Here is a 22,403-nt window from a genome sequence, read left to right on the forward strand (position 1 = left end):
ATCTCTCCCTTCACCTTGGTCATCATCACAGAGACTATCTCCTGTTCGTGTTAAAGACTTGCTTGGCTGATATTCTTTCTGGCTCCAGATCCTGCTTGCTGTTCCACTACGCTGTTTCCTGGCTTCCTGACTTTCTGGCTTGTCTGACTATCCATTCCAGTTACCGATCTTTGGCTATGTTTTGACTACGTTTGTTCAATTTACTTTTGTTATTAAACAAGTGTGATTTATTTGTACTTCTGTCTCGGTCTGATTAATGGTTTCTGACAGCACTGCAAAGCACAAGACTGGCTGTACAGCATTAAACTATTCTCTAGCACATTAAACAGTAACATTTGGAGGCCAGTGGCTATAGCAGTGGAATGGCTAGCACAGAAATCAGCAGGATAAATACATGAGCAAATTTCCCTAGCAGATGTCGAGATCTCGTCCAGATTGTGGGGTCTTCACCAGAATGCAACTGAATGCAACTTTTACTTAAAAATCACTGTACCATATGCTCTATAGCAGGGGTGCCCAACCTTTTGAAGAACGAGGGCCATCAAAGCGCCTTGGTAACCGGTCGCAGGCCAAAATAAGTGTAATGGGCAGATGACAGGTCTGTATCTACGCTGCATATGCAGAACGGATATGTACACAGCCCATGCTACTCTATGGGTTCCCCTTCCCTTTTTTTTTGCGTATCGTATTGAAGGTAAGCAGGGGTAAATGGACATAGAGGTGAATGGAGAGTCCGATTGGGTCCTAAGGCTGCTTTGACAATGATGTGCCACGTGCACCTGGGGCTTTCCTGAAGGTTAGCTGCACTTTGCCATAGACTTCTATTATATCCTGATGGTGTAGTGGACTTTTTGAAAGCCCACCAAACCAACAGGCAGGGCTGGGACAAGGAGTGGGCATGAGGAGCGGCTGCCCCTGGCGCAATGGTTTATTGCAGGGGTAGGGGGCACCCTGACCTTAACCCTAAGGGAAAGGGGGGCGCAGTTTGGCATCTTTGCCCTGGGCGCTGGATGACCTTGTCCCAGCACTGCCCACAGATAATAACAGAAGTCTATGGCTCAGTGCAGGTAACCCGCAGGTGCAGGATTAGTTTAACAGCAGCCTAGTAACGACTGAAGAACAGATATGCCCATATATACACTGATTTCAGTAACAAACACACCTTTAATAACAGACTTCCATTCAGTTTTCCCTAGCTGTTGCTGTCCCAGGCAGAGTGCATTTGGTATAGATTGTGATAGGAGCTGGTGCTATACAGGAAGCATCAGCTTATGCGGCTCTGTGCTGCAGCTTCTCGCTTTCTCTAACGCCGGCTTCATTCACAACACTGATGCTCTGTGATGGTGGGTCAGCAACCTGCAATCTGGGCTTGTCAAACCACCGTCCCAGAGCAGGAGGTCGCGGGCGACCTCAGAGGGCTCCGCGGGCCACTGGTTGAGCACCCCTGCTCTATAGCATGCTAATCTGTACCAAGGAATTACCATTTATTGTATGCTTCCAGTTTTATAGATAATTAGATTTCAATAAATAAAATTTATACTTTTTTCTGTTTGATAAGGGTAAGAAACATGGTGTGAAAACCAAATAAAAAAAATGAAAACCATTGTGATTCAATGTCTGTTTGATAGACGATAACTAAAACCTGAAAAGGGCGTTAAAACTTATTATGGGCACAGTGTGTACACTACAATCAGCAACTGTGTAATCTAGTATGACCACTAGGTGGCGAATGTTATACAGGAATACTCATTCAGTTGACTAATGTATGGATAATAAATGCTGAACCTAAAGGAAAGTCTGCTAAATAAGTTTCTCTGAAGCAGATTTACAGATTTCATGCTAAAGAGTGCTGTTTGCATTAACCTAGACTTCAGCAACAGAAAAAAAAATTATAAATTCACATTTGTCAAACACTTGCATGAGCAGAACAAAGCCGACACTTCATATTGGCATTTTTAAGGTAACCTGTAATGAGAACAGTCCTGAGCCAGATTAACTATAAATGTTTGTTTTTTACGTAACTGTCCAATGTCTTTGTTTTTTTTTGTTTTTGTTTTCTGGGCCACTTTGACATATCTGTCATAAGTAGTGATGGACGAACTTCCGACGGGACGTTTCGCGAACGCGAAACGCGAACGGACACAAACGTTCGCGAAAACGACCGTTCGCCGCGGGCTCCATTGACTTCAATGGGAGGCGAATTTCGCAAACCTTTAGGTCGAATTTGCGGCCACGGGGTAATTATTAGGGGGTAGCACGTAGTCCCACCACCTGGACAATAGCATAATACATGTATGAGGTGAATTTGGGATCGATAACTACAAGCATTTTTTTTTTATTTGGGAAATTGTTCTGACAATTCAGGACTATGGAGCTAATGAAGGCAATGGAGGAGAGGGAAGGTCAGGGACCAGGGTAGGCAAACAAGAGGGTGCAGGAGATACAGAGCACTGACAGCAGCACCGTAATACAGAGCACTGACATCAGCACCGTGACATACAGCGCTGACAGCAGCTCCGTGACATACAGCGCTGACAGCAGCTCCGTGACATACAGCGCTGACAGCAGCTCCGTGACATACAGCGCTGACAGCAGCTCCGTGACATACAGCGCTGACAGCAGCTCCGTGACATACAGCGCTGACAGCAGCACCGTGACATACAGCGCTGACAGCAGCTCCGTGACATACAGCGCTGACAGCAGCTCCGTGACATACAGCGCTGACAGCAGCTCCGTGACATACAGCACTGACAGCAGCTCCGTGACATACAGCGCTGACAGCAGCTCCGTGACATACAGCGCTGACAGCAGCACCGTGACATACAGCGCTGACAGCAGCTCCGTGACATACAGCGCTGACAGCAGCTCCGTGACATACAGCGCTGACAGCAGCTCCGTGACATACAGCGCTGACAGCAGCTCCGTGACATACAGCGCTGACAGCAGCTCCGTGACATACAGCGCTGACAGCAGCACCGTGACATACAGCGCTGACAGCAGCTCCGTGACATACAGCGCTGACAGCAGCTCCGTGACATACAGCGCTGACAGCAGCTCCGTGACATACAGCACTGACAGCAGCTCCGTGACATACAGCGCTGACAGCAGCTCCGTGACATACAGCGCTGACAGCAGCACCGTGACATACAGCGCTGACAGCAGCTCCGTGACATACAGCGCTGACAGCAGCTCCGTGACATACAGCGCTGACAGCAGCTCCGTGACATACAGCGCTGACAGCAGCTCCGTGACATACAGCGCTGACAGCAGCTCCGTGACATACAGCGCTGACAGCAGCTCCGTGACATACAGCGCTGACAGCAGCTCCGTGACATACAGCGCTGACAGCAGCACCGTGACATACAGCGCTGACAGCAGCTCCGTGACATACAGCGCTGACAGCAGCTCCGTGACATACAGCGCTGACAGCAGCTCCGTGACATACAGCGCTGACAGCAGCTCCGTGACATACAGCGCTGACAGCAGCTCCGTGACATACAGCGCTGACAGCAGCTCCGTGACATACAGCGCTGACAGCAGCTCCGTGACATACAGCGCTGACAGCAGCTCCGTGACATACAGCGCTGACAGCAGCTCCGTGACATACAGCGCTGACAGCAGCTCCGTGACATACAGCGCTGACAGCAGCTCCGTGACATACAGCGCTGACAGCAGCTCCGTGACATACAGCGCTGACAGCAGCTCCGTGACATACAGCGCTGACAGCAGCTCCGTGACATACAGCGCTGACAGCAGCACCGTAAGCAGCCCCAGGAGGAAGTCAGCACAGCACAGGGATGGTGGGAGCCCCTCATAATAAGAACCCCCAGGAGGAAGTCAGCACAGCACAGGGATGGTGGGAGCCCCTCATAATAAGAACACCCAGGAGGAAGTCAGCACAGCACAGGGATGGTGGGAACCCCTCATAATAAGCAGCCCCAGTAGAAATATGACACCGCTCAACCTCTTCAAAGAGGAGGGTAGGGGCATATAGTACGGTGTGCTTTTTTGGGTCAGGGAAGTGAGCCAAATGAATTAAGAAGGTCTGTGTGCTTGATTCCAAAAATTGTTTATAGACATATACATGGTCTACTGATCACATGTGTTGAATTCCTCCGAGATCCATGCCTCATTCATTTTTAGAAATGTGAGGTAGTTAACACTGTGGTGAGCTAGGCGAGTACGCTTATCGGTCACAATCCCCCCTGCTGCGCTGAACGTCCTTTCGGACAGGACACTGGATGAGGGGCAAGCCAACAGTTCGATTGCAAATTGGGCAAGCTCTGGCCAGAGGTCAAGCCTGCCCACCCAGTAGTCTAGGGGTTCATCACTCCTCAGAGCGTCCACATCGGCCGTTAACCCAATGTAGTCGGACACCTGACGGTCTAGGCGTTCCCTGATGCTGGATCCGGATGACACCTGTCGATGGGTCGGCTGAAAGAATGACCTCATATCCGAAGTCACCAACACATCTTCAAACCGGCCTCTTCTTGCAGGCGCTGTTGGATTGGTACCCGCAAATCCTTCTCTGGGAGTGGGAATTGCTCCTCTGCCAGCGCACGCAAAAGCAGAATGCAGCATTTCTCGAAGCAAGGCCTGGAAGTGCTGCATTCTGACAGCCCTCTGCGACGGCGGTAACATTTCCGCCATTTTGTGTTTGTACCGGGGGTCTAAGTACGTTGCCACCCAGTACTGGTCCTTGACCCTCATGCTTTTTATACGGGGGTCCCTATTAAAACACTGGAGCATGAAGGCCCCCATTTGCACTAAAGTGGAAGCGGTGTGGTGGCCTGGCTCCTGCTCATCATCCAGGATAATGTCGTCCTCTTCATTCTCCTCTCCCCATCCTCGCACAACAGGGATCCCAGAAAGGTTTAAAGCATGCTCTTCTTGCTCCTGCTCATCCGCCCCGGCACCATCCTCCTCTGACTCCTCATCAGACTCCTGTTGTTGACTTGTCTCAGATAGAGTAGCCCCCCCTGGGAATTCATCCAGCATTGCGACTTCCTCATCTTCCCGCTCCTGCTCCTCCACAGCCTGATCAATGACACGACGCAATGCACGCTCCAGAAAGAAGGCATAAGGTACCATGTCACTGATGGCGCCATGGCTGCGACTGACCAGTTTGGTGATCTCCTCAAATGGCCGCAGAAGTCTGCATGTGTCGCGCATGAGCAGCCACTGGCGCGGTGAAAAAAAACCCAGCTCCCCAGAACCGTTTCTTTCGCAGAGTTCATACAGGTAGACGTTAACTGCACGTTTCTGCTGGAGCAGCCTATCAAGCATATAGAAGGTTGAGTTCCATCGCGTCGGGCAATCGCAAATAAGACGTCTGACCGGCAGATGGTGTCGCCGCTGAATGTCAGCAAGGCGAGCCATGGCCGTGTAAGATCTTCTGAAATGGGCCGAGATTTTCCTTGCCTGCCGCAAGATGTCCTGGACCCCAGGGTATTTGACAAGGAATCGCTGCACGACCAAGTTTAAGACGTGTGCCATGCACGGCACGTGCGTGATTTTGCCCTGTTTCAATGCGCTAAGCAGATTGGCACCGTTGTCACACACCACTTTACCAACTGTCAAATTGAGCGGTGTTAGCCACTCATCTGCCTGTGAACGCAAAGCTGAAAGGAGTGCCGGGCCAGTGTGGCTCTTTGCTTCCAGGCACAACAGACGCAGCACGGCATGGCAACGTCTCACCTGGCATGTGGAATAGGTTCTGGGGAGCTTGGGCGGTGCAGTGGAAGAGACGCTAGCAGCGGAAAAGGAGGAGGCAGCTGAGGAGGAGAGGGAGGAGGATGGAGTAGGAGGAGGAGAAGAAGAGTCAGGCCTGCATGCAATCCGTGGCGGTAAAACCAAATCTACACGGGTGCCACGGGTTACATGCTTGACGGCCGTCAGAAGGTTCACCCAGTGGGCAGTAAAACTGATATACCTTCCCTGCCCGTGTTTGCTAGACCACGTGTCTGTGGTCAGATGTATCTTGGCACCGACACTGTGTGCCAGAGATACATTCACTTGCCGCTGAACATGGCCATATAGCTCTGGGATGCCCTTCTCTGAGAAATACTTCCTTCCTGGGACCTTCCATTGTGGTGTTCCAATGGCCACAAATTTGCGAAAGGCCTCCGAGTCCACCAGTTTATATGGCAGTAGTTGGCGGGCTATGAGTTCTGACAAGCCAGCCGCCAACCGTTGGGCAAGAGGGTTATCCGGCGTCATCATTTTTTTACGCTCAAACATTAGGCCCACGGAAGCCTGCCTTTTTGCAGAAAAATGTGAGCTTGGCGTGATGGAAGGTGGAGTGGAGGACAATTGTGAGGAGAGAGGAGAAGGAGAAGTAGAAGACGAGGCTGGACGGTGAGAGCCTGCAGTGTGGCTTTGTGTGTTCCGTTGCTCCCACTGGGCTCGGTGATGGCTGCTCATGTGCCTTCTTAAGGCGGTCGTCCCTAGGTGAGTATTGGGCTTACCGCGACTAACGCGTTGACTGCAAAGATTGCAGATGGCAACGCTATTGTCAGCAGCGGACACGTTAAAAAAAGCCCACACTGCGGAGCCATGTGCCGGTGTCCTGGGAGCGCCAGATGTGACCGTACATGGTCGATGACTCGCTCCTGATACATTTGCAGTCTGCTTTGTCCCTGCTGTGCAATGTAAGTCATTGCTGCTTCTCCTCCCTATCTGCTGGTCCATATCTCCCTCTGAACTCCCCTCCTCTTCCTCTCTTGTGGGCACCCACGTGACATCACTAGACACGTCATCATCAACGTCACCTTCCCCACCGCTATAAGTAGAGTAGGCAGCAACACCGGGGACCAACCTCCTCCTTGGGCTGATCTGGGTACTGGCGTCAGACTGCTGAGTAGCGCTTGTTGCTACCTCCTCTTCCTGATCCAATACCAAGAGTGGCTGCGCATCAGAAATGTCCTCTTGATATGGATCGGAAAATAATTCCAGTGACTCAAGCGGAAGGTATGTGGTGGTGGTGGTGGTGGTCGTGTTGTTGGTGGTAGTGTCTTTGGGGGTGCACATAGCAGAGAGTGAAGAAGAGGGTGCAGATCGAGAGGATGAGGAGGGTGCAGAAGAGTAAGGCTGAGCGAGCCACTCAACCAAGTCTGGTGCATCCTTTAAAGTAATTGAACGCACCTTCTGCAACTTCCCACTTTGGCTCAAGCCTGTTGCTCCTGCCCTACCCCTACCACCCCTGCGGAAGGGCCTGCCTCTTCCTCTGCATGTCATTTTTTAAATGACCCTGTGACAAAACTCTTAGTCCCTATACCGCTGAAGGACTGCTGCAGTATAGGTGAGCGGTCAGCAGTGGTGCACGTCAACCCTATCTATTGTGGACCTATAGCGGTCCTTACAGAACAGCAGACTGTACCGCACTCAAGCCTATGTACCGTAGCACCCTATACCAAGTTACCAGTCCTTATAAGAACTTTTGTGGACCAAGCAGGTTGTGTATTAGTGTTTAGCAGACTGTACGTCAGTCCCTATACCGCTGAAGGACTGCTGCAGTATAGGGCAGCGGTCAGCAGTGGTGCACGTCAACCCTATCTATTGTGGACCGATAGCGGTCCTTACAGAACAGCAGACTGTACCGCACTCAAGCCTATGTACCGTAGCACCCTATACCAAGTTACCAGTCCTTATAAGAACTTTTGTGGACCAAGCAGGTTGTGTATTAGTGTTTAGCAGACTGTACGTCAGTCCCTATACCGCTGAAGGACTGCTGCAGTATAGGGCAGCGGTCAGCAGTGGTGCACGTCAACCCTATGTATTGTGGACCGATAGCGGTCCTTACAGAACAGCAGACTGTAACGCACTCAGGCCTATGTACCGTAGCACCCTATACCAAGTTACCAGTCCTTATAAGAACTTTTGTGGACCAAGCAGGTTGTGTGTTAGTGATTAGCAGACTGTACGTCAGTCCCTATACCAATGAAGGACTGCTGCAGTATAGGGCAGCGGTCAGCAGTAGTGCACGGCAACCCTATGTATTGTGGACCGATAGCGGTCCTTACAGAACAGCAGACTGTAACGCACTCAGGCCTATGTACCGTAGCACCCTATACCAAGTTACCAGTCCTTATAAAAACTTTTGTGGACCAAGCAGGTTGTGTGTTAGTGTTTAGCAGACTGTGCGTCAGTCCCTATACCGCTGAAGGACTGCTGCAGTATAGGGCAGCGGTCAGCAGTGGTGCACGTCAACCCTATCTATTGTGGACCGATAGCGGTCCTTACAGAACAGCAGACTGTACCGCACTCAAGCCTATGTACCGTAGCACCCTATACCAAGTTACCAGTCCTTATAAGAACTTTTGTGGACCAAGCAGGTTGTGTATTAGTGTTTAGCAGACTGTACGTCAGTCCCTATACCGCTGAAGGACTGCTGCAGTATAGGGCAGCGGTCAGCAGTGGTGCACGTCAACCCTATGTATTGTGGACCGATAGCGGTCCTTACAGAACAGCAGACTGTAACGCACTCAGGCCTATGTACCGTAGCACCCTATACCAAGTTACCAGTCCTTATAAGAACTTTTGTGGACCAAGCAGGTTGTGTGTTAGTGATTAGCAGACTGTACGTCAGTCCCTATACCAATGAAGGACTGCTGCAGTATAGGGCAGCGGTCAGCAGTAGTGCACGGCAACCCTATGTATTGTGGACCGATAGCGGTCCTTACAGAACAGCAGACTGTAACGCACTCAGGCCTATGTACCGTAGCACCCTATACCAAGTTACCAGTCCTTATAAAAACTTTTGTGGACCAAGCAGGTTGTGTGTTAGTGTTTAGCAGACTGTGCGTCAGTCCCTATACCGCTGAAGGACTGCTGCAGTATAGGGCAGCGGTCAGCAGTGGTGCACGTCAACCCTATCTATTGTGGACCGATAGCGGTCCTTACAGAACAGCAGACTGTACCGCACTCAAGCCTATGTACCGTAGCACCCTATACCAAGTTACCAGTCCTTATAAGAACTTTTGTGGACCAAGCAGGTTGTGTATTAGTGTTTAGCAGACTGTACGTCAGTCCCTATACCGCTGAAGGACTGCTGCAGTATAGGGCAGCGGTCAGCAGTGGTGCACGTCAACCCTATGTATTGTGGACCGATAGCGGTCCTTACAGAACAGCAGACTGTAACGCACTCAGGCCTATGTACCGTAGCACCCTATACCAAGTTACCAGTCCTTATAAGAACTTTTGTGGACCAAGCAGGTTGTGTGTTAGTGATTAGCAGACTGTACGTCAGTCCCTATACCAATGAAGGACTGCTGCAGTATAGGGCAGCGGTCAGCAGTAGTGCACGGCAACCCTATGTATTGTGGACCGATAGCGGTCCTTACAGAACAGCAGACTGTACTGCACTCAGGCCTATGTACCGTAGCACCCTATACCAAGTTACCAGTCCTTATAAAAACTTTTGTGGACCAAGCAGGTTGTGTGTTAGTGTTTAGCAGACTGTGCGTCAGTCCCTATACCGCTGAAGGACTGCTGCAGTATAGGGCAGCGGTCAGCAGTAGTGCACGGCAACCCTATGTATTGTGGACCGATAGCGGTCCTTACAGAACAGCAGACTGTAACGCACTCAGGCCTATGTACCGTAGCACCCTATACCAAGTTACCAGTCCTTATAAGAACTTTTGTGGACCAAGCAGGTTGTGTGTTAGTGATTAGCAGACTGTACGTCAGTCCCTATACCAATGAAGGACTGCTGCAGTATAGGGCAGCGGTCAGCAGTAGTGCACGGCAACCCTATGTATTGTGGACCGATAGCGGTCCTTACAGAACAGCAGACTGTACCGCACCCAAGCCTATGTACCGTAGCACCCTAGACAGACCAAGTTACCAGTCCTGATAAAGAGCTTTGTGGAACAAGTGAGTTGTGAATGATTAGCAGACTGCAGCAGAAGGGCAGCAGTCAAGTATAATATTCTTTCTATATTTGGAAGAAAGAATATTATACGTGTACAAGCCTATTACCGTACCACTGATACCAGTCCTGAAAAGAACCTTTGTGGAACTAATAGTAACAGCAAGTCTTTAAAATTATCCTCACTGCCTGACACACTGCTTCCTGCCTGTCCCTATACAAATTGGCAAAAAAGAGTAGGCTGGAACGATTAGCTGGAACAGCTCTTTTGTGGACCTGATAGTAACAGCTAATGATGATGATGATGATGATGATGAAGAAAGACTAATCTGGCTGAGCTGTCCCTAAAATAGCAGCATACAGCGCTCTGTCCCTTTATCTAAACTGACAAAAGAAACTCAGGCTGCTGACCTAACACCTATACCAGTCCTGAAAAGAACTTTTGTGTACCAAATAGCTAGCGTTTTCTCTGTCCCTACTCCACACAGGATCCTTTCCCTACAGTGACAGAAGAAAGAATGTAAAATGGCCACCGGATCGGGTGTATTTATAGGTTAGGGGGAATGTCCAAGTGTCCATGAGCTGTCATGTCTCAATTGGTTGTCCTGTAACACATGATAAACGTGTCACGAAAGGTTAAAGTTCTTGTATACATTAAACACGTAAGTCCGCCGGGGCGAACGACGGAAAAAGGCGTTCGAACCCGCGGACGGCGAAAGTCGGAAATTCGCCGCGAAACGACCGCCGGGCGAACCGTTCGGCCATCACTAGTCATAAGGCAGGCTCTGGTGTTTGTTTGCTAAATGCAAATTGACTGTTCACTTTGCAAATGAAGCTGCACTTTGCAGGGGAATTTTCTCCAGAGCTTAGTGAATCATGTGCTGTGCAAGCAAAAAAAATAAAAAAATTCTTTGCATATGATTGGGTATTCTTTGCAAAGTGAATATTCACCATTTTCACTAAGTTCTAGAGAAAAACCCCTTGCAAAGTGCAATTTCCTTTGCAAAATGAACATCCTGCTTGCCTTTAGAAAATCAACTCCACTGCTTCTAATTACTGTAGATGTGTGATTGCCCTGTCATTCCCATTTAGTGAAGCTCTGTACCTTTTTTTTTTCCATTTTTTTTTCAGTGCAGTGCTTTGTGTTGGCAGTGTGACTCATCCTTTGTATGCAGCAGAAATTAGAATGTTTCGGCTTCTTTGTTGTCATTTTATGCAAACGCAGTAGTTCTTTTGGTGACATAAGTTGCTGTCATAGTAGCAGCATATTCCCATGCAGCATTGTTGCTGGCTGGTCCTTTTCCTAGACACTGTCTCATGCTTTTAGCTACATTCCTGCAAGCCTCCTGCATTTTGGTTTATTTAGGCCCATGCACACAACCTTCAAAATACATGCGTACAGAGAGGTTGTTTTTAAATGCATCTAGAAGCGTGTAAAACTCTGCTGTGATGTCATACCTAGACATTCATCTAAAGCTAGGTGTATATAGTCTTGCAGCATTTACATAAGCAAGAATTTTGCATGCCTGGGACATTTTGGCTTGTTTTGCTGCAGGTAAATACATGTAAACACATGTAAACACAAGTACATCAAGGTCTCATGCATACAGCTAGGGAAAAAAAATACGCTTTTAGCGGCATTTTTCTTTTTCTTTTTTTGTCCACACACATTGTACCATTCTGCAAGCTCCTGATTATATCTAGATCGAGACTGAGAGCTATGAAAGCTTGATCACTGTGCTGGGAACTCACTAACAGCACAGAAAATTTGGCTGTCCATGGACACATATGTGTGGCGTGTGGGCAATAAAGACACCATCTTTGCTGCCACTCATATACATTATGCGGGTGGCAAGAGGTTAAATCCTTCTCCATTTAAATGTATTTGCATTTACAAGCATTTAGATACATTCAGAATATCTAATCTGCCTCTGAACACACTGAATTTTATTTCCCCTAAATACTGCACCTAAACGCAGTAACACAGTGTGAATTATACCATTTAAAAACATTACATAATATATATAAACACGTATGTCATTGCCAGGGTGAATGAGACCTATTTCCCCCCCTGAAATATATATAATATCCATACTATGTGATCCTGTGATGTATAGTTACTCTCATGCCAATCAACAAACCATATCAGTAATGTGTACACAAACAATATAATATATAAGTGAATGACATTCAAATAAAAAGAAGACAGTTTATGTGTAGCGCCAGCTCCTGAAGAGCACACGCTATTTGTTTTAAAAATTAATATTCCTAAAACCACAGTTGGGTTTAGGGCTAATTTTGACAAATTATGCCAAATTTGCCAAATTATGGTTTCAGTACCAGTCTAGCTGGATTGCACTGAGTTCTCCTTGACCGTAGGTGAGTATGAGAACGCAGTTTGGCTGGGTGCATTGAATGCCCTTCTTTCTCTCGGAACCAGCCCAGTGGGAGTGTCGTCTTGTTGTGCATTCTGGGAGAGGGTATTTAAGGTACTCACATCACGTGCTTCTGGGTTCCGGTCCAGAAGAGATTTTCCGTCTGTTCTGTCCTGGTCCTCCTGACCAGCCCCCATGGCCCTCCTGGCCTGGGGTGCGGATCCATGCAATTTCCGAGTCTCAGGCCTGGATAGCCTGAGACGAAGCAACTGCAGGGACACGCCTGAATGGATATGAGGCCATAATGATTCAAAGGTGGTTCGGTGCCGTCTCATCTAGGGAGAGGCTCAGCAACTGGAGAAGCATTCAGGGGAGGACACTTTGGGAGAAGGCCACGTGGAAGGCTGGTTCCTCAGAAGGAGCCTGGAGGCTCAGTTGAAGGACACTATATGGATCTACACTCATACAGTATCGCCGGACCGGCTGAGAGATACTGGTACCGTATTATAGTTCTCTAAATTTGTCTACATCCCTCAGTTACATCCAAGTCTGTGGCAGAGAGTTTTGCTTTTCAAGTATTCTACCCGGTGATGGTAAGAATCCAGCTGTGAAACAGTAATTCTCTGGATTACTGTAGTGAGAGACTTCCTATTTTTGCAGTTCCAAAAGTACCTGAACTTTCTTCCTAACCCTCTACCCTTCATTAAGAAACTGTGTTATCTTTTAGATAAATATCCCAAAAAGAGGATCCAGTGTCAGTTTCTGCAATTCTTTGGGCCATCTACCACGGGAAACCCCAAGACGGAAGCGAGGTCAAGAAGGAAACGGTAAGCCCAATAAAACCAGCAGCTCCTTCGGGGGTCAGTGCTACATATGTAAAAAGTGTTAGCTCTTCTGAAGGTAGTGTGAAATCCATTTAGCAAGGTGGATACATAAATAAACAAATCCAAAAAGATTTTGTGACCACTTCCCGTCACTACTGTTCTCCCTGTGCCCTCATGTTGCAACGCATGTGCAATCATATCCAAAGTGTGATCTCCTAATGTTGCTCAGTACTGTACATCAGGCTCTGCCCAAGCGGATTGTGGGCCGGAAGTGACGTCACACCAGGACGTTTTATTGTTTTTATCAATGCTGGTGAATTTTAACTGAGATGTGAGCCTTTTTTATACAAACCAATATGTTATTGGGTGGAACAGTGGTGTAGTGGGTAGCACTCTGGCCTAGCAGTAAACAGGGTCGTTGGTTTGAATCCAAACCATGACGCTACCTGCCTGGAGTTTGCACGTTCTCCCTGTGCCTGCATGGGTTTTCATATAAGGATGTTTTATTGTTTTTATCAATGCTGGTGAATTTTAACTGAGATGTAAGCCTTTATTTTTATACAAATAAATATGTTATTGATGATTTTACACTATTGAGAGCATCCTCTTTATTCCTACATGGTACAGGAGTAACTATTACTGCGAATACATCGCTCATAAAAGACCAGTACACCGGTCATCCAGGAAGTACACCCAACATGAGACAAGCACCCTGGAGAGAGGGAGGCCACAGTACAGGACGCTCAGTACTGAGCAACATTAGGAGATCACACCTTGGATATGATTGCACATGTGTTGTAAGATATCTATCACAGGATGACACAGTGTGGATATTATGTACAGTTGTTTTACTAAGCAATGTAGATGATGCGTATATGATTAGATGGTAGTGCTGCACTTATTTTGATTCATCATTCAGCTACATTGTAGGAATACAATTGTGTGCATGCAGCTACCATAAATATTATACACAGTGTTTTTTTATTCACAGCTATACACATATTTAGTTTAATATGTGCACACGTTTTTTTCAGTTTATTTGTCTTACACCTTGTTTTGAATTACATTTTGAGGGTTAAGCAATAGATGTGATTTAGGGAACCCTGGGGTCATTCTGCTATATATGTTCCCAGAAATGTTTAAAAGATAAATTATTTACAGTTCTCTAGGTGGACTTCAGAAATTCTCTCCCCATGTTATAAAGAATGGAAAAAAAATTCTGTGGGCCTGTTCTAGGATGACAATCAGGGATCCGCAAGGTGTCCGTACATGGATACTGGTGTCTGTGAGCGGTCCTTGTAGGGTCCGCGGCCGTTGCAGACTTTTTTTGAACTTGAAGAGTCTGAGTCTGTAACTGTCAGACCCTCCTTCACCCCATGGTCCGATGGCTGGCTCAGCTCCCTCCTCTGTAGTGTACATCCGGCTGGCACTGCCCACTCTATTAAGTGCAATCTTCTTTATGCTGCGGAGTGATATCTGTTGGAGGAAGTGTCAGTGCAGTGGCCACCCAGCATGGGAGAACAGCCAAGGAGGAAGTAAGGAAGGTGCTGGAGCTGGAATGGAGTCTTCTGTTCTGTGGCAGCCCGGCTCCAGCATAATTAACATGTTGGCAAAAAAATATATTCTATATTATTTGCAGGGGGAGAGCCTGGAGTGTGGTGCAGGAAAACCTGATGATTATACAAGTGAAAAGGTAACAGTAAGAAGACTAAAGGGAATCTATTCTATGGAGGACCTGCCCTGTCCTGCTTTAAAGGGGGATCTATGGGGACCCTGGCCTGCTCTAAATGGGGATCTATGGGGACCCTGCTTTTGATGGTTTTCATTTTGAAATCTACCTCGGTGTCCTTCACTAAGGTCTGTACTTAGGAAAATGTCCGCCACAGCATTGGTTCGTACTTATCCCTGATGACAATGCTGCTCCTCCATAGACACAGTACAGTGAATAAGCATTGGCACCCTAAGGACAGAAAGTGTGTTACTGGGTGGGATAAGAAAAAAATGAATGTAGCCACTACATCTGAGATATTTAAGCTGCAACTTATATATATGTTATTGTTATTTGCTTTAGATTTGTTTTAAATAGTACTTTCATTTATAAACTGAGTGTATATTCAGACAGAATGATTTGGGTCCAAAGAAGGGACAGTACCTTCAAAACATTGGATTATTAACCAATTTTAAATAAAAAAGATCTATACTATATATACATAATATCCATATATCTATAGATATTATTCTGTACTACAACTCTGTTTCTGTGCCCACTGTGATGTTAAAGAAAAAAACGTAAAGCCTAATTCCAGCCAAAAATATTTTTGTTTTGGAGAGAGTGAGAAAGAGTTAAAATTCTGTAGGTAATAAAAACTTTGACACAAGTTGTAACCCTTCCCCTCTACTTTTTTTTCTGTGTGCACATTAGAGGGATTTTGTGTTGAGCGCTGGACTGCTTGGTGTCTTATGGTTGTAATGATAGCACATGGAGACCCTGTTAGTCCCAAGGACCCTGTGGAATTGTGGAAATAATTTAGTACCACTCCACTGGTATAAGTCCAGAATAGGCTTTTATTTGTGTTCTTGTGTTCAGTAAAAAGTGCCAACGCATTTTGGAGGCTACAGGGATCTCCCATCATCAGGACTGGGATAATAGAAGAGTAAAACAAAACCAAAGAAATTTCCTAGCTCAACTCGCCAGCCAGCCTGCTACCAACCAAATAAACATGTCTAATAGTTTGCGTTAAAAACAGGGGTTAGTTTGGACACATTTGAAAATACATGCGTAAGTTGCGGAAGTCACGTCAAGGCACCCCATTATTATCTGCAGTCCTAACTCTATATATTTTTGAGAGCTTCCATAGTAGAAGCACATGCATTATAATGGTTAGGCAGAGGACAGGTGAGCCTGGAAGGAGCCCACCCCTCCATAATGGCATATGGGTGCACTGGATACCCAGCGCAAAGTACAATGGCAGCAAAGGTGTCCAGTGCATCCCCTCACTAGTATAGGGGAGGCACTGGTATAGTATTCCTATATTCCGCATTAAAAAGGGTTGTAAACCCTTGTGTTGTTTCACCTTAATGCATCCTATACATAGTCATCGGCTCCCCAGCCCCCCCATTTTACTTACCTGAGCCCCTTCCTCTCTTCAGCGGGGATGTGCTCTCCCTGTCTCCATGGGGTCCCAGCTCTTGATTGAATAGACTGATAGCAGCGCAGCCATTGGCTTCTGCTGCTGTCAATCAAATCCAATAATGCAGGTGCTAGGGGGCGGGGCCGAGTCTGGCATTCGTGTCTGTGGATGCAAATGCTGGATTCGGGAGCGCGACCGCAAGGTAATCCCATCGGGGGAGCGCTTCTCCTAGGGGGTTATCTGATGCAGGGAGGAGCTGTGAGAGCCACCGGGGGACCCCAAAAGAGAATGTTTGGGGCCACTCTGTGCAAAACGATCTGCACAGTGGGGGTAAGTATGACATGTTTTGTTATTTTTTAAAAACAATCCTTTACAATCACTTTAGGTACGCTCACTTTACTTACACTCGCGAGTACGGACATACCTGCGAGAGTACATAAATTACCACACAAGTACAGACATACCGCCCCGCAGCCTCAGTATGGCCTGGAAGAGGCGGAGCTGTCGCCTGGAGTTGTTGCCAGTGAAGAGGCCACCAGTGAAGAAAAGATCCCTCCAGCCAGCCCAGAGTTTCCCGCCAGCCCGCCCAGAGTTACCCGCCAGCCCAGAGTTGCTGCCTGAACGTAAGTGGATTACTGTACAGTACTATAAACTTTACTCCCTGACCCCCCCCCCACTACAGCCCATGGCCCTCCGCTATCAGCCCCGATCCCCCCACTACAGCCTCTGACCCCCCTCTTCTGCCCTTGACATCCCCGGTTCAGTCCCTGCCCCCCCTCCCCCCCCAAGTGAAAAATTTTATTGCTTCACGTTAAGTAAATTTTTACGTTTTACATACATGCTCGTCCCATTGTGTACTTAAAAGTGGGGTATGCCTGTATTCCAACAGTACAAACAAATGGCCACTGCCCCCACCTATAACTGGCCTTCGCAGCAGGAAGCACATGGAAGGGCAACGCATGTGAAACAAAACCAAAGAAAGTTCCCAGCTCAACTCGCCAGCCAACCTGCTACCAACTGAATTAACAGTTTATGTTAAAAACAGGTTTAATGCAAACATGTGTTGCCCTTCCATGTGCCCCTTCCTGCAAAGGTCAGTTATAGGTGGGGGCAGTGGACCTTTATTTGTAATAATAGAAGATTAAAGTCTGGTCTGGGCTGAGAGATCAGTGAAATAGTTGTTGAAGACTGTTTGAGCTAAAATTTGACTGCCTTTATCTTCAATTTCTGTACAGGGTTTCTAGCAGGGGATAAGGAAAATAAAGTAATTTCGTAGTACCTATTGTAAACCTTAATATGCTTATGTAATTTGACGTGTTTTGGTAGCCAGTTTATAAAGAATCAGCAGATCTCCATAACCTTTCATTTTTTGAGGGAGCTTAATTTCTAAGTTATTTGTAAATAAATGAAAAGTCATTGAAATGCCTCAAGAGAAAGTGGATTAAAGTTGCATTCTAAAAAAGCTGTGAATTTGTTTCATTGCCTTTTCTAGAAATCCCAGTTCTGCGCAAATGACAACAATGGATTACATGACGTTTGAGTGAAGAAACATTTCTGACCATTATTTCATCAAAACACAAATGTTTGGAGGACAGCAAAGAATATCAGAGTATAGGAAGTTTATTTTATTTTATTGCAAAGTGAATTTGTGTAATGAAAAACAAACATTTATTAAGTTTTTTTTTTGTTCCACAGGGATAAGGTAGGGGTTGATGATTGTGCTGGTGCAGCAGCTTGTTTAATATTTATGTTTTGTCTCCTTGGTATGTTCTCTTGTTTCCCCCTCCTGTTTTGTACTAGTGGTGCAGGCATTAGTTGCACACTCACAGCCCTACTATGTTTCTGGTTACTTTTGTTTTGCCCCATTTAGTAAAAGGTCTTTTAGCGAGTCACAAGGTTTGTAATCCAAAATACTTTATCACCTGCAAAAATGTCCCAGAAAGCATTGTTTATCATGTGCAAGCCTGGCATAAACTACATTAAATTAACCACTTCAGCCTCGGAAGATTTGGCTGCTGAACGACCAGGCCATTTTTTGTGATTCGGCACTGCGTCGTTTTAATTGACAATTGCGCGGTCGTGCGACGATGCACCCAAACAAAATTGATGTCCTTTTTTCCCACAAATAGAGATTTCTTTTGGTGGTAATTGATCGCCTCTGCATTTTTTATTTGTTGCGCTATAAACAAAAAAACACAATTTTGAAAAAAACACAATATTTTGTACTTTTTGCAATAATAAATATCCCGATTTTTTTTAAAAAGCAATTTTTTTCTCAGTTTAGGCCAATATGTATTCTTCTACATATTTTTGGTAAAAAAAAATTGCAATAAGCGTATATTGATTGCTATGCGCAAAAACTATAGTGTCTAAAAATAGGGGATAGATTTATAACATTATTATTGTTTTTTTTTGTACTAGCAATGGCGGCGATCTGCGATTTTTATCACGACTGCGACATTATGGTGGACACATCAGACAATTTTGGGGCCATTGGCATTTATACAGCGATCAGTGATATAAAAATGCATTGATTACTGTAAAAATGTCCCTGGCAGTAAAGGAGTTAACACTAGGGGGTGATCAAAGGGCTAACTGTGTTCCCTGTGATTCTAACTGAAGGGAGTAGGGGGAGGGGACTGACTAGAGAAGATGACGGATTGTGGTTCCTAGCTAAAAGGAACACACAATCTGTCACTCCTCTTAGAACAGAACAGGGAAGTGTGTGTTTACTGGCCAACTCTTGACCGATGGGTGGGAACTCCATCTGCCATGGAGTTCATCAGGAAAGGAAAATTAAGGTAAGTATTTAATAATACATTTTCAGTTTTCCTGACAGACTCCATGGCAGTCTATGTGTGGGAAATAACTAGCCAGACCACACAGATGGGTATGCTGATCAAAAGAAATTTAATTTTACCCGACAGGATTCTTAAACCAAAGTTCACAGAAGATAGAGACACAGGTTCTATGCAGCAATGTGACATAAAGGTGTAATGGAGGCCCATGAGGCCGCTTTGCAGATAACATCTGGAGCCACATGCCAGGCTGCTGCCCACATACCCCTGGTGGAATCTGCCATCACCACCTCTGGAGGAGCCAAGCCCTTGGCCCTGAAAGCCTGTTGGATGGACTGAACGATCCATGCGCAATCATTCTAGTTGAAGCTCGCTTCCCTCTGTTATTGCTGGGGTGCAAGATAAACAGGTAGTCAGAGAATCAAAAGGAGGAAGTAACTTGTAGGTATTCCTTCAGTATTTTTCGCCTACATCCAGAGGGTGAACTTCAGTGGACCCCGGGGGCCCTGAATGTAGGTAGGACAATTTCTTGATTCTCATGGAACACTGAAGTAACTTTCGGAATTGAGCCGAGCATAGGGATGAGGACCACTCGGTCCGGGAAGAAAGTCAGGAAGGGTTCTTCATGACCTAAGGACCCAATCTCAGAAGTCCTTTTGGCCGAAGTGATGGCAACTAGGAAGGTGACATTTGCATAAAAGTCTTTGATAGAAATCAGAGCTGATCCCAGGGTACTGAGTCCAGTCAGTGAGTCTAGAACAAGTGGAAGATCCCATTTGGGGAATCTTGGTCTTCTTTGGGGCCTGAGTCTTATCGCCCCACAGAATCACTGTCGGATTAGAGTGTGAACGGCCCATGATGTTCCAGAGAATGTCGACAAGGCTGAGGCTTGGACCCTAAGAGAGCTGATGGATAGAGACAGATCTAGGCCGGATTGAAGGAAGCTGAGGATAGCCTGGTTTTCCTGGGTCTCTGAACGATCTGCCATAGAGGATGAGAATTCAAAAAACTTGGCCCATATTCTCTCATAGACTTTTTTCGTGCTTGCCTTTCTCGAGCTCATGAGGGTGGAAATCATTTTTGACATGCACCCAAAAGTTTACAGCCTCTTCCTCTCAAGAACCAGACCATTAGTCTCAGTAATGTCGGAAAAGGGTGCAGGACTGCCCAGTGAGAAAGAAGGTCTGGCCTGAGAGGAAGAGGCACTAAGTCCTGGAAGCTCAGCTGGGTCAGGAGGGGAAACCATGGCCTGTTCGGCCAGTAAGGCGCTATCACCACCACCTCGATCGCTTACGCTTGAGGCTGATCAGGAGCTGGGGAAAGGCATATGCCCTGCTGAAGCTCCACCAATCTGTTAGGGCATCTATTCCGAAGGCCTGGCTGCAATGGCCCGAGTGTAATACTTCCTGATCTTGAAGTTGCAGGGGGATACAAATAGATCTACTTCGGGATTGACTCCCAGGGACAGGATCCATTCGAACGTCTGCACATGAAGAGACGGCTCGTTGTCTAACTGTGTGCGAGACAGGAAGTCCGCTTGGACATTCTGGACTCCGGAGATGAAGACCACTGAAATATTGGCCAGATTTTTATGAGCCCAGGACATGATGGGCTTGACTTCTTGGAGTAAGGTGGAGCTCAGAGTGCCCCCTTGCCTCTTCACATAGGAGACCACTGTGGTATTGTCTATGCTCAATAAAACTGATTCCCATTTCAGTAGATGAGTGAAAGATTGAAGGGCACACCAGGCTGCCCTTAGTTCCAGGATGTTTGAGCCGGGGTTGTGAAGACAGGCATCCCACTTGCCTTGTGCATGTTCTGACCTGCAAAGGGCTCCTGAACCGGCACCGCTGGTATCGGTCCTGATCGTGACCCATGAGACAGGAGCAATGGAGTGGCAGGTGACAGATTTCTGCGCTGTCGTCCCCTGAATTCCGTTGTTGTAGAAACCCTGTCTGAAAAGGGTGTAACCTCCACAGAGACCATTTGACCATTTGACCATGGTAGTCGTACAGACCATCGTGCCAATAATTCTTAGGCACTGCGAGGCCTTTAGGCGTGAAGAGCTCAGAGCCTGTGAAATTCTCTCTCGAATGCCTGGGATCTTCTCCACTGGGAGAGAGATGGTGCTTTTCACTGTGTCAATCTGGGCCCCTGAGCATATCAGGCACTGGACTGGTTCCAGATGGCTTTTTTCCAGGTTTAGGAGCCACCCAAATTCGATCAGTGTGGAGATAAGACCAGATTCAGGCACATGCATAATGCAAGCTCTGGTGTGAGACTAACCTATTCCAGTTTGGGCTGTGGTATTTAGACTTGTGTATAAGGAATAGAAAGCCCCCAAGCCAAATCCCTTTGTAATATGACCTCTCAAGGACTTGGTCAGTTTACAATCACACATTCCTAGGGTGTAAGTTAAAGCTATGCCTATGTCCTTATATGGTATCCTCAACAAAGATTTGGAGGCTTAGAATTCATTAGTGAGCCACATTATTAATAAAGAAATGTAAAATATACAGTTTCCCCATCAAAATAAAAATACAAATCTGGGAGTCTAGGATCCCATCACAAGTAAACATATAAATAAATGAGGGGGAGTGTCCGGATGTGAGAAGAAGCAGCAGCGTTTGAGAGGAGCTCCTGGAATCCTGGCCTCTATCCTGTGCCATCCGTGCATCTAAGTGCCCAAACAGTCCAGCCTGACCGTGCGGTAAGAGCCCTATCCTCTCCTCTGGGACCTGTCTGGACTCTCCCTCCTGCCCCTCCGCTTACTGGCCATGCCCGCGTGTCCTACCGGACCCCTGGGGGAGCTTGCGGCAGCCGCGGCCTAGTGCGGCCTAGCGGGGCCTGCTGAGCGCCGCTGTTTCCTAGGCGGCCACCCTGTGGAGGAGGCCCCATCCGGCCTGAAAACAGTCCCCAGCCTTCCGACCAGCTTCTCCGCCTTCCCGGTTTGCTCCGGCGGGCTGCGGGGCCGCCGGGGGTGCTCAGGACGGCCGCGGCCTGGTGCGGCCTAGTGGAGCCTGCCGGACACCGGTCTTTCCTGAGACACTGCCCCGCGGAGGTGCGCCGTGGATGGGCCTAGGGCCAAGGCCGCACATCCTTCTGCCCCATCTGCTCTATCCAGGGCCAGATTAAGAACATTGTGGGCCTGGTGCTGAGGATTTTGATGGGGCCTTTTATAAACAATAAATAAATAAAAATGCAAACTATTTTTTGTTATAACAAATTAAATGAAAGAGAGAGAGGGGATGAAAGAGGTGTGAGGGGTAAGGGAGGGAGGATGAGAGAGAAAGGGGGGGATGGGAGAAAGAGGGAATGACATCAACGCAGCCTGGCCAAGGCAAATGACGGAAGGCACAGAACCCAGAACGAAGACCGGGTGAAGATGGAAGTGCCCGGGCCCCGCT

Source organism: Lithobates pipiens, unplaced genomic scaffold (genome assembly GCF_037356315.1).
Source record: "Lithobates pipiens isolate NorthernLeopardFrog02 unplaced genomic scaffold, aLitPip1_a1.2 Scaffold_8, whole genome shotgun sequence".
NCBI lineage: Eukaryota > Metazoa > Chordata > Amphibia > Anura > Ranidae > Lithobates > Lithobates pipiens.